The sequence below is a fragment of the Pan paniscus genome, chromosome 4 (assembly GCF_029289425.2).
Source record: "Pan paniscus chromosome 4, NHGRI_mPanPan1-v2.0_pri, whole genome shotgun sequence".
NCBI classification, from domain to species: Eukaryota; Metazoa; Chordata; class Mammalia; order Primates; family Hominidae; genus Pan; species Pan paniscus.
The window spans coordinates 127871715-127887643 of NC_073253.2; the positions used below are offsets into that span (position 1 = coordinate 127871715).

The following is a 15929-nucleotide window of genomic DNA, read 5'->3' on the forward strand; positions in this document are numbered from 1 at the left end:
CTCTTGCCGCTCCCTGACCCCAGTTCCACTATGTTTTCGTTACGTATTCTTCCAAGCTTTTTTCTGCTTATAAAACCATGCCTACGTGAGCACATAAATGCATTCACACATACATATTTTAGCACATTAATTTTATACTTCTATTTTATTGTTTTTAATTACTAAATTGTATTCCATTGAGTTTATATCCTATAGTTTATTAACTGACCCCCTGTTGATGATTATTTGTTTCTACCTTAGCGTGATTAAAGATAACTCTGTAATTATGAAAATATTTATGAATTTTCCTCTTGGAAATGTAATAGTATTTAGTACATTTACTGAGTCCTCTCTATAATGACTGTTTCCCACCTTCTCTCTCCTTAAATCTACAATCTACTTTCCTTAATTGATGATCTTGCTTTGTACTTTATTGAGAAATAGGAAGAATCAAATGAGAATTCCCTTATTTTCCAATCATCAAATCTACGAAACTACTGTACATACATGCCCATACTGTTTTTTCTTGGATAAATTATTTGTTGTTTTATCTAAACATGAACCAGCTCCTTGGAGGCTAGATCTCATTGATCCCTCTTATCCACCCAAGGATTTTGCCCTTCAGTTTTTCCATCTCTCTCCTGGATCAGCAGTTTCTCTTGATGGATCATTCACATCAGCATATAAACATGCTCTGGTATCTCTAGTCTTCAAACAAAAAACTCTCCCTTTACTCCAATTTACCCTCTAGCCATTACCTTTTCTCTGTTCCAATATATTTCAAAATTCATAAGATTTGTATGTCCTCATTGCCTTTACTATTGACTCCCATTTTTCCCTCAATCTACTCCATTCAGGTTTTCTTTTTTTCCTCCACTAAAAGTGCCTTTGTAAGGTCACCAGTAATCTCAATGTGCCAGATACAGTGGTCAGTTTCTAATTCTTATTAACATCTTGTCAGATTTGACACAGTTGGCTATTTCTGTTTTAAAATATATTTCCTTCTTGGCTTTTGTGACACTATAATCTCATAGTTTCCTTCTTTCTCACTGGCTATACTTTAGTCTTTGTTGGGTCTACCTTTGCTTGATTTCTTTTTTTTTTATGAGACGGAGTCTCGCACTGTTGCCCAGGCTGGAGTGCAGTGTGGCATGATCTTGGCTTACTGCAACCTCTGTCTCTCAGGTTCAAGCTATTCTTGTGCCTTAGCCTCTTGAGTAGCTGGGATTACGGGTGTGCCACCACACCCAGCTAATTTTTGTATTTTTAGCAGAGACGGGGTTTCATCATGTTGGCCAGGCTGGTCTCAACCTCCTCACCTCAGGTGATCCACCTGCCTCAGTCTCCCAAAGTGCTGGGATTACAGATGTGAGCCACTGCACCCAATCTGCTTGATTTCTAAAAGCCAGTGTGACACAAGAGTTGGCCATCTTGCATTAACCCTCTTCCCTATCTCTCTTGGATGAGCTTATTCAGTCTAACGGCTTTAAGTACTGGTTATGTGCTGGTAACTACCACATTTATGTATTTGACCCTGACTTCTTTCCTTAACTCTAGACATATATGTCTAGCTGTTTGTTTGGATATTTAATGGGCATCTCAAATTTAACATGTTCAAAACAGAACTCTTGATTCCTTGTACCCACTTCCTGCCTACATTCTCAGCTCTGTTACTACCTCAGTACCCCACCCCTGCCAGTTTTGTAAATGATGTCATCATCCATACATAAGCAATTCTTACCTACCCTTCTAAAATATGTCAGAATTTGTCTACTTCATTCCATCGGCCACTGTGTTCCTGTTCCAAGCCACCATCATATTCCCTTTTAACTATTAGAATCGTCTCCTAACTTGTTTTCCTGCCCTCATTCTTGAAGCTCTCTCTTTCTCACAGAGTAATCAGAGTTGTCTTTTAAATATTCATTCAAGAGGGAATGAGTTGTTCAAAATCTGGGAGGAAAACATTTCATTCAGTCTAGTTGCAGAGTCCCTGAGCATGGTTGGTGTGTTCAAGGAATGACAAGGAAGAACAAGGGAAAATGGTAGAAAATAAAGTTAGAAAGATAGGAGAGACTAGATCCTGTAGGTCCTTGGATTCTAGTCTTATTTAAATAGGAATCTGTCTATTGGGAGATTTTGAGCAGGGAAAGGACATGGTCTGATTTATGTTTTAAAGTGCTCAGTCTGGTTGCTGAGAGAAGACTGTCTGTAGGTAGCAAAGATAGGAGGGCAGAGACAAATTAAGAAGATTTTGTGATGATCCAGGTGAGAAATATAGGTGGCTGGATTAAGGTAGTGGTAGAATGGTGAGAAATGTTTGGATTTAGGATGTATTTTGAAGATAGAACCAACAAATTAGCTAATGGTTTGGATTATGGTGTATGAAAGAAGTAAAAGCATCAAGCATAACTCCAAAGTTTTTGGCTTGAACAACTGGATAAAATAGTTTTGTCATTTATTATAATAGGGGCACTATGGAAAAAAAATTTGGGTGGATCTGGTTTAAACATGTAAATTAGGGATATGTGTTAAATATCCAAAGGAGATGTCCAGTTGGCAAACAGAAGTCTGTTCAGGAAAGAGATTAGGACTGGAGAAAGAAAATTAGGAATCATTAGTGTATACAGGTAGTTCCACATAGTTAATTTTTAAAGCCTGATGAGATCAAATAGAGAGTGAATATGGAAAAGATATTCAAGACCTTAACCTAGAGCACTAGAGCCGATGATGCCTTTAGAAATTGGGAAGAGGAGGAGAAGCTAGTAAAAGAGCAATTTGTTAAGTAAGGAAAACTGAGAGAGTGGTGTCTTGGAAGACAAGAGAATAAAGTGTTATAAGGAGGAAATCATCAACTGTGTCAAATATGTTGATAGCTCAAGAAAGAAGAGGAGTGTTTGGATATGTGGAGTCCGTTGTTGCTCTCGACAAAACCAGTTCCGGTAATCAGAGAAAAGATAAAGAAGTGAAACAGAATTATTTTATGAATTTTGTTGTAAGTGGACACAGACATAGGACAGTAGCTGAAGAGGTTAACAGGATAAAGGAAAGTTTTGTTGTTGTTGTTTTATTGTGTTTTTAAAAGTGGGATATACTAGAGCATTTGTAGACTGTTGGGAATGACTCTGGACAGAAACATTGATGCAGGAGAGGGGATAATTACAGAGCACAATTCTTGAGTAGGCAAAAAGAGATAAGATCCATTGCCCAACCGGAGGGGATACCAGGAACATCCACTGTTATCCATTGTAACAGGGATTTAGGCAGAGTATATGATTGGAAACTTTAGTGGTGAAAGAATGAGTAAGTTCTCTTTTGATTGCTTTTATATTCTCAAATGAAAAAAGAAATGAAGTTACTGGTTGAGAGTGGCAGAAAGGGTTGATTGAGCCTAGAAAACATAGAATAGTTTTTAACCTCAGTAAGTAAATTGATTAAGGGAGGTGTTCTGGGATTACATGACAGTGTCAGGGGTTTTGTGAAAATTTAAAGAGAGACCAGCCATCATGGTTATGTATGTTTTTTCAGTCTTGTTCAGCCCAAGCACTGAATAAATTGGAAAGTTGCATTTATCCACGGTTGGGGATTTGGTAAATACTATAAAGGTAATGAGAAGCAAGGAATTGAGTACCGATACGGTTTGAATTTGTATCTGCCCAAATCTCATGTCAAATTGTAACCCCCATTGTTGGAGGAGGGGCCTGGTGGGAGGTGATTGAATCATGGGGGTGGATTTCCCCCTTGCAGTTCTTGTGATAGTAAGTTCTCATGAGATCTGATTGTTTAAAAGTGTGTAGCACCTCCCCCTTCACTCTCTTCCTCCTGTTCTGGCTGTGTAAGATGTGCCAGCCTCCTCTTCACCTTCTGCCATGATTGTAAGTTTCCTGAGGCCTCCGCAGTCATGCTTCCTGTACAGCCTGCAGAACCGTGAGCCAATTAAACCTCTTTTCTTTAACCAGTTTCAGGTATTTCTTTGTAGCAGTGAGAAAACAGACTAATGCAGAAAGTTGGTACCGAGAGTAGGGTATTGCTATAAAGATAGCTGAAAATGTGGAAGTGACTTTGGAACTGGGTAATGGGTAGAGGTTGGAAGAGTTTGGAGGGCTCAAAAGAAGACAGGAAGATGAGGGAAAGTTTGGAACTTCCTAGAGACTTGTTAAATTTTTTTGACCAAAATGCTGACAGTGATATGAATAATGAAGTCTAGGCTGAGGAGGTCTCAGATGGAGATAAGGAACTTACTGAGAACTGGAGTAAAGGTCACTCTTGCGATGCTTTAGCAAAGAGACTGGCGGCATTGTGCCCCTGCTCTAGGAATCTGTGGAACTTTGAACTTGAAAGAGATGATTCAGAGTACTTGGTGGAAGAAATTTCCAGGCAGCAAAACTTTCAAGATGTAGCCTGGCTGCTTCTAGCAGTATATGCTCATATGTGCGAGCAAAGAGATCTGAAACTGGAACTTATATTTAAAAGGGAAGCAGAGCATAAAACTTTGGAAAATTTGCACCCTGACCATGTGGTAGAAAAGAAAAACCTATTTTCTGGGGAGGAATTCAAGCCGGCTGCAGAAATTTGCATAAGTAAAGAGGAGCAGAATGTTTAACAGCCAAGACGCTGGGGAAAATGGCTAGAAGGCATTTCAGAGATCTTCACAGCAGCTCCTCCCATTACAGGACACTACTCCCTGTGTTTCAGCCACTCCAGCTCCAGCCATGGCTAAAAGGGCCCCAGATATATCTCAAGCTGCTGCTCCGGAGGCTGCAAGCTGTAAGTCTTGGCAGCTTCTACATGGTGTTAAGCCTGGGGTTGCACAGAGAACAAGAGTTGAGGCTTGGGAGCCTCCACCTAGATTTCAGGGGATGTATGGAAATGCCTGGATGTCCAGGCAGAAGTCTGCTGCAGGGGCAGAGTCCTCATGGAGAAGCTCTACTAGGGCAGCGCAGAGGGGAAATGTGGGATTGGATCCCCCACACAGTGTTCCCAATGGGGCACTGCCTCCAGAAGAGGGCCACTATCCTCCAGACCCCAGAATGGTAGAACCATCAACAGCTTGCACTGTGTGCCTGGAAAAGCTGCACACACTCAACACCAGCCATTGAGAGCAGCTATGGGCGCTGACCCCTGCAGAGCCACAGGGGTGGAGCTGCCCAGGGCCTTGAGATCCCACCTCTTGGGTCAGTGTGGCCTGGATATGAGACATGGAGTCAGAGGATATTATTTTGGAGCTTTAAAATTTCAGATCACGAGGTCAGGAGATTGAGACCGTCCTGGCCAACATGGTAAAACCCTGTCTCTACTAAAATACAAAAAATTAGCTGGGTGTGCTAGCGCATGCCTGTAGTCCCAGCTACTCGGGAGGCTGAGACGGGAATCACTTGAACCCAGGAAGTGAAGGTTACAGTGAGCCTAGACTGCGCCACTGCACTCCAGCCTGGTGACAGAGCGAGACTTCGTCTCAAAAAAAAAAAAAGATTTGGCTGGGCACGGTGGCTCACGCCTGTAATCCCAGCACTTTGGGAGGCTGAGGCGAGCAGATCATGAGGTCAGGAGATCGAGACCATCCTGGCTAACCTGGTGAAACCCCATCTCTACTAAAAATACAAAAAATTAGCTGGGCATGGTGGTGGATGCCTGTAGTCCCAGCTACTTGGGAGGCTGAGGCAGGAGAATGGTGTGAACCCGGGAGGCAGTGCTTGCAGTGAGCCAAGATCACGCCACTGCGCTCCAGCCTGGGTGACAGTGAGACTCTCTTTCAAAAAAAAAAAAAAAAAAAAAAAAAAAAAAGATTTAATGACTGCCCAGCTGGGTTTTGGACTTGCATGGGGCTTGTAGCCCTTTGTTTTGGCTGATTTCTCCCTTTTGGAACATGTGTATTTACCCAATGCCTGTATCCTCATTGTATCTTGGATGTAATAGCTTGTTTTGATTTTACAGATTCATAGACCAAAGGGACTTGCCTTGTCTCAGATGAGACTTTGGGCTGTGGACCTTTGAGTTAATGCTGAAATGAGTTAAGACTTGGGGGACTTTTGAGAAGGGATGATTGTATTTTGCAGTGTGAGAAGGACATGAGATTTGGGAGGAGCCAGGGGCGGAATGATATGGTTTGGATTTATGTCCTTTCAAATCTCATGTCAAATTGTAATCTCCGGTGTTGCAGGAGGGACCTGGTTGGGGTGATTGGATCATGGGGGTAGATTTCCCCCTTGCTGTTGTCGTGATAGTGAGTAAATTCTCATGAGATCTGGTTGTTTAAAAATCTGTCACAATTCCCCCTTTACTCTTTTTCTCCTGCTCCAGCCATGTAAGATGTGCCAGCATCCCCTTTGCCTTCTGCCATGATTGTAAGTTTCCTGAGGTCTCCCCAGTCTTGCTTCCTGTATAGCATGTGGAACTGTGAGCCAATTAAACCTCCTTTCATTATAAGTTACCCAGTTTCAGGTTTTTTTTTATAGCAGTGCAAGAATGTACTTATACAACTATAATCTTAATATATTGACTTAATCAATCCTCCTGTATGTAATCAATGTCTCATCGTTGCATCAGGGCCCTAGCACCTCATATGGGCTGACTCCATCCCTGTATGGCCAGTCTTCCTTATCCTGCGTAGGCTCTGACTCTTCATTCTGACTCCCTCACGGGATGCTTTCCCATTCTGTATACACTTTGACTTCTGGTGCTGGATCATGTCCTCATTCCCTGCCCTTCTCTGATACCAGGTGGCCTCTTGCAGGGATGCCCACTGTACTCTGACCTGAATCTCCCCAGATCTGTGTCACTGAGAGGGTCACTCTTCTCAGTCTGATACTTTATACCAGATGGCTTCTTGCAAGAATGCCGTCTCTACTCTATGATCTGACTTCCCCCTAGCCGACTTAACCCTCAGGTGGGCCCCCTTCTCATTATCAGGCTCTGAATCCCCACACTATTCCCTGGCGTGGACACTCTGCTTCTGAGCTGGATCCCCCCTATTTGTGGATTCCTCTTTCATCCTGCTAAAACTCCGATACCATTGGACTCTTGAAACTCTGTCTATGCCAAGCTGTTTCCCCATGAGGGTACCCTTCTCAGCCTACTCAAGCTCATTTATTCCACTCTAGGCTGAGTTATAGGTGCCTTAACCTTCAGCTGGCATGAACACGCACCTTCTTCTGCCCCACCTAATGGTTTTACGACGAGATTGTTTGGAGAAAGAAGGGTTTTTCTTATTTTTTATTTTATTCTTTTTGATAGAAATTGTTCTGAAGTCTAATACACATTTCTTTGTTTTAATAATTCAGTCTAAATTACACTTCACTTTTGAAGTGACTCTTCTTCAATAAGAGTGTCAACAACAATATAGTGATAGAAATGCTACAAGATAGCCCTTGCTTGAATTCTGTTTACTAATTTGATGTTTGCCGGGTAGCTAGGTCCTCGAAAAGTAGATGCCATGGAGAATGAGTATGTGTATTTGGCTTGCTAGTCAGGAACACTGTAAACAAATTAATTTTTTGGTGCATAAATACATAGCTCCTTAGTTCAAGTACTGTGGATTAAAACTTCAGCAGAATGCTCTCCTTATGATGAAATGACAGAGTCAAGTCTGGGCTTTCAAAGCTTTATACTGACCTCTGGCCACCTCCTCATTGAAATGTCTGTATCCTAAGAGGCTGTTTCTGAGTAGCCAGTTCAGCGACTTCTTCCTCTTTAACTCCATCCTCAACCCTTGTCCAGGCTGCCTTCCTATCTCTCCTCGATTATTCCCTGCTTCATGTCTTGTCTCAGTTCACTCTGTTCACCCTAAAGACAAAATAATTCTTCTAAAATGCATATCTACTTCATGCAATTCCCCTGGTTCAAACCATTTAGTGCCATCACCTTAAATCCAAAAGCCTTACCATGTTTAGAAGGCTGTTAATTTCTGAAACGTTTTAGGGTGATACTCTTCCCTACTTTCTATGCCAAACATTCTGAAATTTCTGTAGTCACGTAGTGACTCAGATCTTCTCATCTGGTTAACTTCTACCCAGATGGGTAGAAGTTTCATTTAAACATTCACTTCCTTTAGAATACCTTCCCTGAGCTGTCCTAGATAGGTTAGATGCTCCTGCTTTGTACTCCCAGATTATCCTGTACTTATGATGGTGTTTAGCATACCTTGTCTACATTTAACCTATCTTGCATGCTTCAAAGGAAAAAAAGTCTGTCATTTTGAACCAAAACAACACATGAAACCTACAAAGCGCCTGTAAATATTTGTTGAATGATTAATTGAATTAGTATCAAAGTTAAATTCATGCCAAGAAGTCATTAAAAAGTCAACAAAGGATCTTTAATGATTTTTTTTTTTTTAAAGCAGAATCCAGTACTTCTGATTTGGGTTGCAACAAAATAATGAGTATCACACTTATACTCGCAAGGTGAATAACTGTAACACTGGAAAAGTATGTGAAACAACTATTTTCAGGCATTGGACCACAGATAATGCAGGGCTATATTCTTTGAGAAAGGAGAAACATAAAAGGTGATTCTGCATTCATTCCAGCTTTCTACCTGGGAACACTTTGTAAACTTTGGCACATGGAATTGGAATCCAGTAGAGAGTTGGGCAGAATTGGGCATCACTAGGCAGATGAAACAAAGATAGGATTTTGGATTTGCTAAAGTGACTGGAAATTGTAGAGTAGAGTACTGAAGTAGGGTTGTTGTGCAGAGATGGTGTACCAGAAATCTGCATAAGGATCTTTTGAGTCTTTGGCCAAATACTAAGCTATCCATGTATAGGATGAGATTTAATGAGGGCTAGTAGAGAACAACTACCAAGGTGGCAAGTGGGGCTGTGAGTGTTGTATTCTAAAGGTCACACAGTGCTGTGAGACATTTGAGTCCTGATATGCCAGAATGGAGTGACCTTGTGGAACTCTCCAGTGTTCACTTGAGACCTCAGAAAGGCCCACCTAACAAATACTGAAACCAGGTTTTGATAGAATCAAGCTGAGTTGCCAGTAAATTAACTGGCTGCTAGAACAAAACTCAAGACTTTTTAAAGGAAGCCTACTCAGTCGAAGCTCTCAATGTGGCATCTACACTGTGCAGAATATAATTTTAAAAATTAATGAGAATATGCAAAAGAAAATGTGGTCTATACCTGAGAAGGGAAAAGTGAGTAGAAGCAGATCCAGAGATGACAGATTTTGGAATTAGCAAACAAGGATTTTTTTTTTTTTTTTTTTTTTTTTTTTTTTTTTTTTTTTGAGATGGAGTCTCACTCTGTTTCCCAGGCTGGAGTGCAGTGACACGATCTCGGCTCACTGCAACCTGTGCCTCCCAGGTTCAGGCAATTTTCCTGCCTCAGCCTCCCGAGTAGCTGGGACTACAGGTGCCCACCACCATGCCCGGCTAATTTTTATTTTTATTTTTTATTTTTAGTAGAGATGGGGTTTCACCATATTAGCCAGCCTGGTCTCGAACTCCTGACCTTGTGATCCACCTGCCTCGGCCTCCCAAAGTGCTGGGATTGCAGGCATGAGCCACGATGCCCAACCGGATTTTTTTAAAGCTATGGTAGATAAGCTCAAGGACTTAAAGGAAAAGATGGACATAATGTGTGGGAAGACATCTAAACAGAGTAATAAAAACTATAAAAAAAGACCCAAGAAGCTGAATGCATCACAAGCAGCATAAACATACCTATGTTGTACATTACATTCAAATTGCTCAAAACTAAATATAAAATCTTAAAAACAGGTGGAGGAAAAAGTAACACATCATGCAGAGGGAAAGAATAATGAGTATGATTACTTCTTAGGAAAAGCAATCTAAACCTGGAAACAGTGGGACAGCACCTTTAAGGTGTTAGGGAATAAAAGTTAAACTCCTATATCCAGCAAAAATATTCTTTGAAAATTGGAGGTGAAATGGAGAACATTTTCAGATTTAAAACAAAATGGTAGAGGTAATTTGTTACAGACAGGCTTGCACTATAGTAATTGTTAAAGAAAGTTTTTGAGGCTAAAGGAAAATGTCGAAAATGACTGTAAATTAGTCCTAGAGTAAAAGCTGCTCTAGGTCCCCCTTTACAGACCTTAACAACAAAGGTTCAAAAGAATCCAACTGTTTGTTGCTCAAAAAACTTAACTGCATGCCAGAACAAAGTTCAATACTCATTAAAGGAATAAAACAAAATCTTTCACCCAACAATACAAAATTCACAATCAAAAGTTAACAAGCATCCAAAGAAGCAGGAAAATAGGACCCATAATCAGAGAAAAATCAATCATATGAACAGACCCAAAATGAAAGAAATAATAGAATTAGTAGATAAGAACCCTAAAACCTTATTATAACTCTTATAAATATGCTCATAGATATAAAGGAAAACATAAGCATAATGAGAAAAATGGAAAATAATTTTAAAAACCCAAATAAACGGAATAACGGTGTTTTTGTATATAATGGTACAAACAGGTTAAAAGCAAAAGGATTGAAAAAATATACTTTGCCAGCTAATGAAAAGAAAGCTGAAGTGACCATATTAATACCAGACAGAAGACATCAGAACTAGGGAAAATGAGACATTTTATGATGATAAGAGGTCAATTTACTGCAAGGACACAAAAATTCTAAATGTAAAACTTCCAAATATATGAGGCAGAAACCTATGGAACAGAATGGAGAAATACACAAATCTGCAAGGTCAATTGGAGATCTCAATACCCCTCTCAGTAGAGAAAAGAAGAAGCAAATGAAATATCAGTAAGTATATGGAAAATTTTAACAACACTGTTAACCAAATCAACCTGATTGACATTTATAGGACATTCCATTGAACGACAGCAGAATACACGTTATTTTCAAGTGCATGTGGAACATTCTGTAAGATAGACCAACATTCTGGACTGTAAAACAAGTGTCAATAAATTTATAAGGAGTAAAGTCATAGATAATGTATTCTGTGACTACACCAGAATCAGTAGCAGAAAAATATCCGGAAAATCCCCAAATAATTGAAATATTAAGCAGCATACTTCTAAATATTACATGGATCAAAAAAGGTATCACAAGGGAAATTAGAAAAAATACTTGAAATGAATCAAAAATATAGCATGTAAAAATATGTGGGGTGCAGCTAGATAATGCTTAGAGAGATACGGTAGAAAAAAAACCAATCAGTATAATTTGCCACATTAACAGAATAAAAAAGAAATATCATATGAACACCAATAGATACAGAAAACGCATTTCAATTTAATAGTCTTTCATGGTAAAAACCCTCAGCATAACTAATGGAGGAATATTAATTCCTGAATAATTCAGTCCAAAATCTATTAGGTGTGGCTGACTGAGGAAGGCATCCACAAAAACAAGCTGTGACAGCCTGGTGGGGGATTGGAGCCCAAGTAAGGAATCTATGAGTTTATACTGATACAAGAAAATGGGTGGAAAAATGGAGAAAGAGCAAAGCCCCTTATACTAGAACCTTAACTAATATAAAAGGAATAATGGATCTAGAAAATTACTATAGGCATACCTTAGATATTGCAGGTTAAGTTCTAATGGATGGCTGTCTTGTCTACATTGAAAATCTGTTGTTTAGTGTAGCTACCTTCATCAGTTACCTGAGCTAGATCTTCTGGATAACTTGCTGCAGCTTCTGCATCAGCACTTGCTGCTTCACCTTGCACTTTTATGTTGTGGAGACAGCTTCTTTCTTTAAGCCTCATGAACCAACCATTGCTAGCTTCCAACTTTTCTTTGCAGCTTCTTTACTTCTCTCAGCCTTCATAGAATTGCAGAGAGTTAGGGCCTTGCTCTGGATTAGGCTTTGGCCTGAGGGAATGTTGTGCCTGGTTTAATCTATCCCAACTACTAAAACTTTCTCCATATCAGCAGTAAGGCTGTTTCACTTTCTTATCATTTGTGTGTTCACTAAAGTAGCACTTTTAATTTTATTCAAGAACTTTTCCTTTGCCCTCACGACTCAGCTAACTGATGAAAGAGGCCTAACTTTCAACCTGTTTTGGATTTTGACATGCTTTTCTCAACTAAGCTTAATCATTTCTAGCTTTTGATTTAAAACAAGAGACTTTTGACTCTTCTTTCACTTAAACACTTAGGGGCTGTTGTAGGGTTACTAATTGGCCTAATTTCCATATTATTGTGTCTCAGGCAATCAGGTTCCAAGGAGAGGGAGAGAGACGGGAATGGCAGTAAAGCAGTCAGGACACACACATTAATGGATTAAGTTCACCTCTTATATGTGGATGGTTTGTGGCACACAAACAATTACAGTAGTAACATCAAAGATCACTTATCACAGATCACTATAACAGATACAATAATAATGAAAAAGTTTGAAATATTGTGAGAATTACCAAAATGTGACACAGAGACACAAAGTGAGCACATGCTGTTGGAAAAATGGCACCAATAGACTTGTTAGATGCAGGGTTGCCACAAACCTCTGAAGAGCACAATAAGATGGGGTATGCCTGTATTTGATAGCTGTCATAATAATAATTCATTCAGGTAAGAAACAGTAGATGCTAAAACTAATGGAAGAAAGTTTGATGAAGTATGAGATAGTTATATGGTCTCTGCATCTCTCCCTCAAATTATTAATTAATTGTAAAGAAAAATTTTTTGGTGGAGAAGCTAGGAGATACACCTTTATCAAGAGATTGAAGTTAGTCTAGGCAACATGGTGAAACCACATCTCTACAAAAACTACAAAAATTGGCGGGGTGTGGTGGCATGCACCTATAGTCCCAGCTACTTGGGGGGCTGAGGTAGGAGGATTGCTTATGACTCGGAGGTCGTGGATGCAGTGAGCTGTGTTCATGCCACTGCACTCCAGCCTGGATGACAAAGTGAGACCCTGTCTCAAAAAAATAAATAAAGGGATTGAAGTTAATACCCTCCGTAATGAGATAAATGGAAATGATGTCCTATCTGATGAGATGCAGTAAAAGGAACTCATCATCGCTTGTATAATATTCCTGCCAAAGATACATAATCTGATTCTAGTCATGAGGAAATATTACCCAGATTTTGGGAGGTATTCTGCAAAATAATGGTCTGTGCTTTTCAAAATTATCAGTCATGAAAGTCAAGGAAAATCTGAGCAGCTATTTCAGGCCGAAAGAAAGTAAAGAGACATAACCACCAAATACAAAGTGTAATTCTGAACTGAATCCTTTTGCTCTAAAGGACGTACTGGGACAAGTGAATTAGGCTGTAGAAAAGGAAAAAAAAATCAGTATAATTTGCCACAGTAACAGAATAAAGAAGAAAAATCATATGAGCATCAATAGATACAGAAAAAACTTTTCAATTTAATACTCATTCATGATAAAAACTCTCAGCATAACTAATGGAGGAATAGTTATTCATTCCTGATTAATTCAGTCCAAAAGCCATTAGGTAGGACTGAGTGAGGAAGGCATCCACAGAAGTACCCTAGGGTTGAATAGATGATAGAATTAGTAGATAAGAACCTTAAAATCTTATTATAAATCTTATAACTGTGTTCATAGATATAAAAACATAAAAAACATGAGAAAAATGGAGGACAATAACCAAAAAACCCTAAATAAAGTAAAAGGAATAACAGTGTTTTTATATATAATAGTATAGATGGGTTTAAAACAAAAGGATGGAAAAAATATACCGTGCCAGCTAATGAAAAGAATGCTGAAGTGACCATATTAATATAAGACAGAAGACATCAGAAAAAATAGGTGATTATATGATATCTGAATGTCTGTTCATTGTTGGTCTTTTAGGTCTTATAAGATGATGGTCATTTTCTACTACTTTAAGGGAGCATATTAAATTTTTTTCAACAGACTTCAAACTTTATTTTGTAGATCAGCTTTGGGTTTATAGCAAAATTGAGCAGAAAGTACAGTTTCTGTATATTCCCTGCCTGTACACACACAACCTCCTCTACTATCAGCATCTAACTTTTTGTAGATACTTTGCCTCATTCAGATAATCCAGGGTAAACTTTCTATTTTAAAGTCAAGTGATTGACACCCCAGTTCCATCTGTAATGTTAATTCTCTTTTGCTGTGTAATGTAACATTCACAAATTCAAGGAATTAGAATGTGGACATCTTTGGAGAACCATTATTTTATATGCCACAGCTGAGTTAATGGTAACTTATCACATTTTGGAACAACTGGCAAAACTTGAATGGGATTTGTGGACCATGTGGTAGTAATATATCAGTATCAGTTTCCTGATTTTTGTTGTTGAAAGTGTCCTTGTTTTGTAGGAAATACTGGTGTTGGGACATCAGATCAGCAACTTACTCTCATGTGGTTTGGGGGGCAGGAAAGCTATGTATACTGTAGTTCTGTGTATTACTCCATTTTCACACTGCTGTTAAAGACATACCCAAGACTGGGCAATTTACAAAAGAAAGAGGTTTAATGGACTTACAGTTCCATGTGGCTGGGGAGGCCTCACAATCATGGTGGAAGGTGAAAGTCATGTCTTACATGGTGGCAAATGAGAGCTTGTGCAGGAAAATTCCCCCTTATAATAACCATCAGATCTCGTGAGACTTACTATCATGAGAACAGCACAGGAAAGACCTGCCCCCGTGATTCAGTTATCTCCCACCTGGTTTCTCCCACAACACATGGGGATTCAAGATGAGATTTGGGTGGAGACACAGCCAAACCATATGATTCCACCCCTGGCCCCTCCCAAATCTCATGTCCTCACATTTCAAAACCAATCATGCCTTCCCAACAGTCCCCCAAAGTCTTATTTTAGCATTAATTCAGAAGTCCACAGTCCAGAGTCTTACCCAAGATAAGGCAAGTCCCTTCTGCCTATGCGCCTGTAAACTCAAAAGCAAGTTAGTTACTTCTTAGATACAATGGGGGTACAGGCATTGGGCAAATACAGCCATTCCAAATGGGAGAAATTGGCCAAAACAAAGGGGCTATAGGCCCCGTGCAAGTCCGAAATTCAGTGGGGCAAGTGTATCTTAAAGCTCCAGAATGATCTCCTTTGACTCCATGTCTCACATCCAGGTCATTCTGATGCAAGAGGTGGGCTTCCATGGCCTTGGGCAGCTCCACTCCTGGCTTTGCAGGGTATAGCCTCCTTCCTGGCTGTTTTCACAGGCTGGTGTTGAGTGCCTGCAGTTTTTCCAGGTGTACAGTGCAAGCTGTCAGTGGATCTATTATTCTGGGGGATCTACCAGTCTGGAGGACAGTGGCTGTCTTCTCACAGCTCCACTAGGCAGTCCCCTCCATAGGAACTCTGTGGGGTTTCAACCCCACATTTCCCTTCCATATTGCCCTAGCAGAGGTTTTCCATAAGGGCCCCACCCCTGCAGCAAACTTCTGCCTGGGCATCCAGGTGTTTCCATACACCCTCTGAAATCTAGGCAGAGGTTCCCAAACCTCATTTCTTGACTTCTGTGCACCTGCAGGCTCAACACCACATGGAAGCTGCCAAGGCTTCGGGCTTCCACCCTTTGAAGCAACAGGCCAAGCTGTACCTTGGCTTCTTTTAGTTGTGGCTGGGACACAGGGCACCAAGTCCCTAGACCGCACACAGCAGAGGGACCGTGGGCCTGGCCCACGAAACTATTTTTTCTTCCTAAACCTCTGGGCTTGTGATGGGAGGGGCTGTCACAAAGGTCTCTGACATGCCCCTGGAGACATTTTCCTTATTGTCTTGGTAATTAACATTTGGTTCCTTGTTACTTATGCAAATTTCTGCAGCTGGCTTGAATTCCTCCTCAGAAATGGGATTTTATTTTCTATCACATTGTCAAGCTGCAAATTTTCCAAACTTTTATGCTGTTTCCCTTTTAATACTGAATCCCTTTAACAGCACCCAAGTCACCGCTTGAATGCTTTACTGCTTAGAAATTTCTTTCACCAGATACCCTAAATCATCTCTCTCAAGTTCAAAGGTCCACACATTCCTAGGGCAGGGGCAAAAT

At 40.1% G+C, this 15929-nt stretch overlaps 1 protein-coding gene across 3 annotated transcripts in view; it reads left to right on the plus strand.

Annotated features, from left to right (window-relative positions):
- Window positions 1–15929, plus strand: part of RAD50 (RAD50 double strand break repair protein) — an 87236-nt gene that overhangs the window by 3806 nt on the left and 67501 nt on the right. The gene's annotated exons all lie outside the window — the stretch shown is intronic.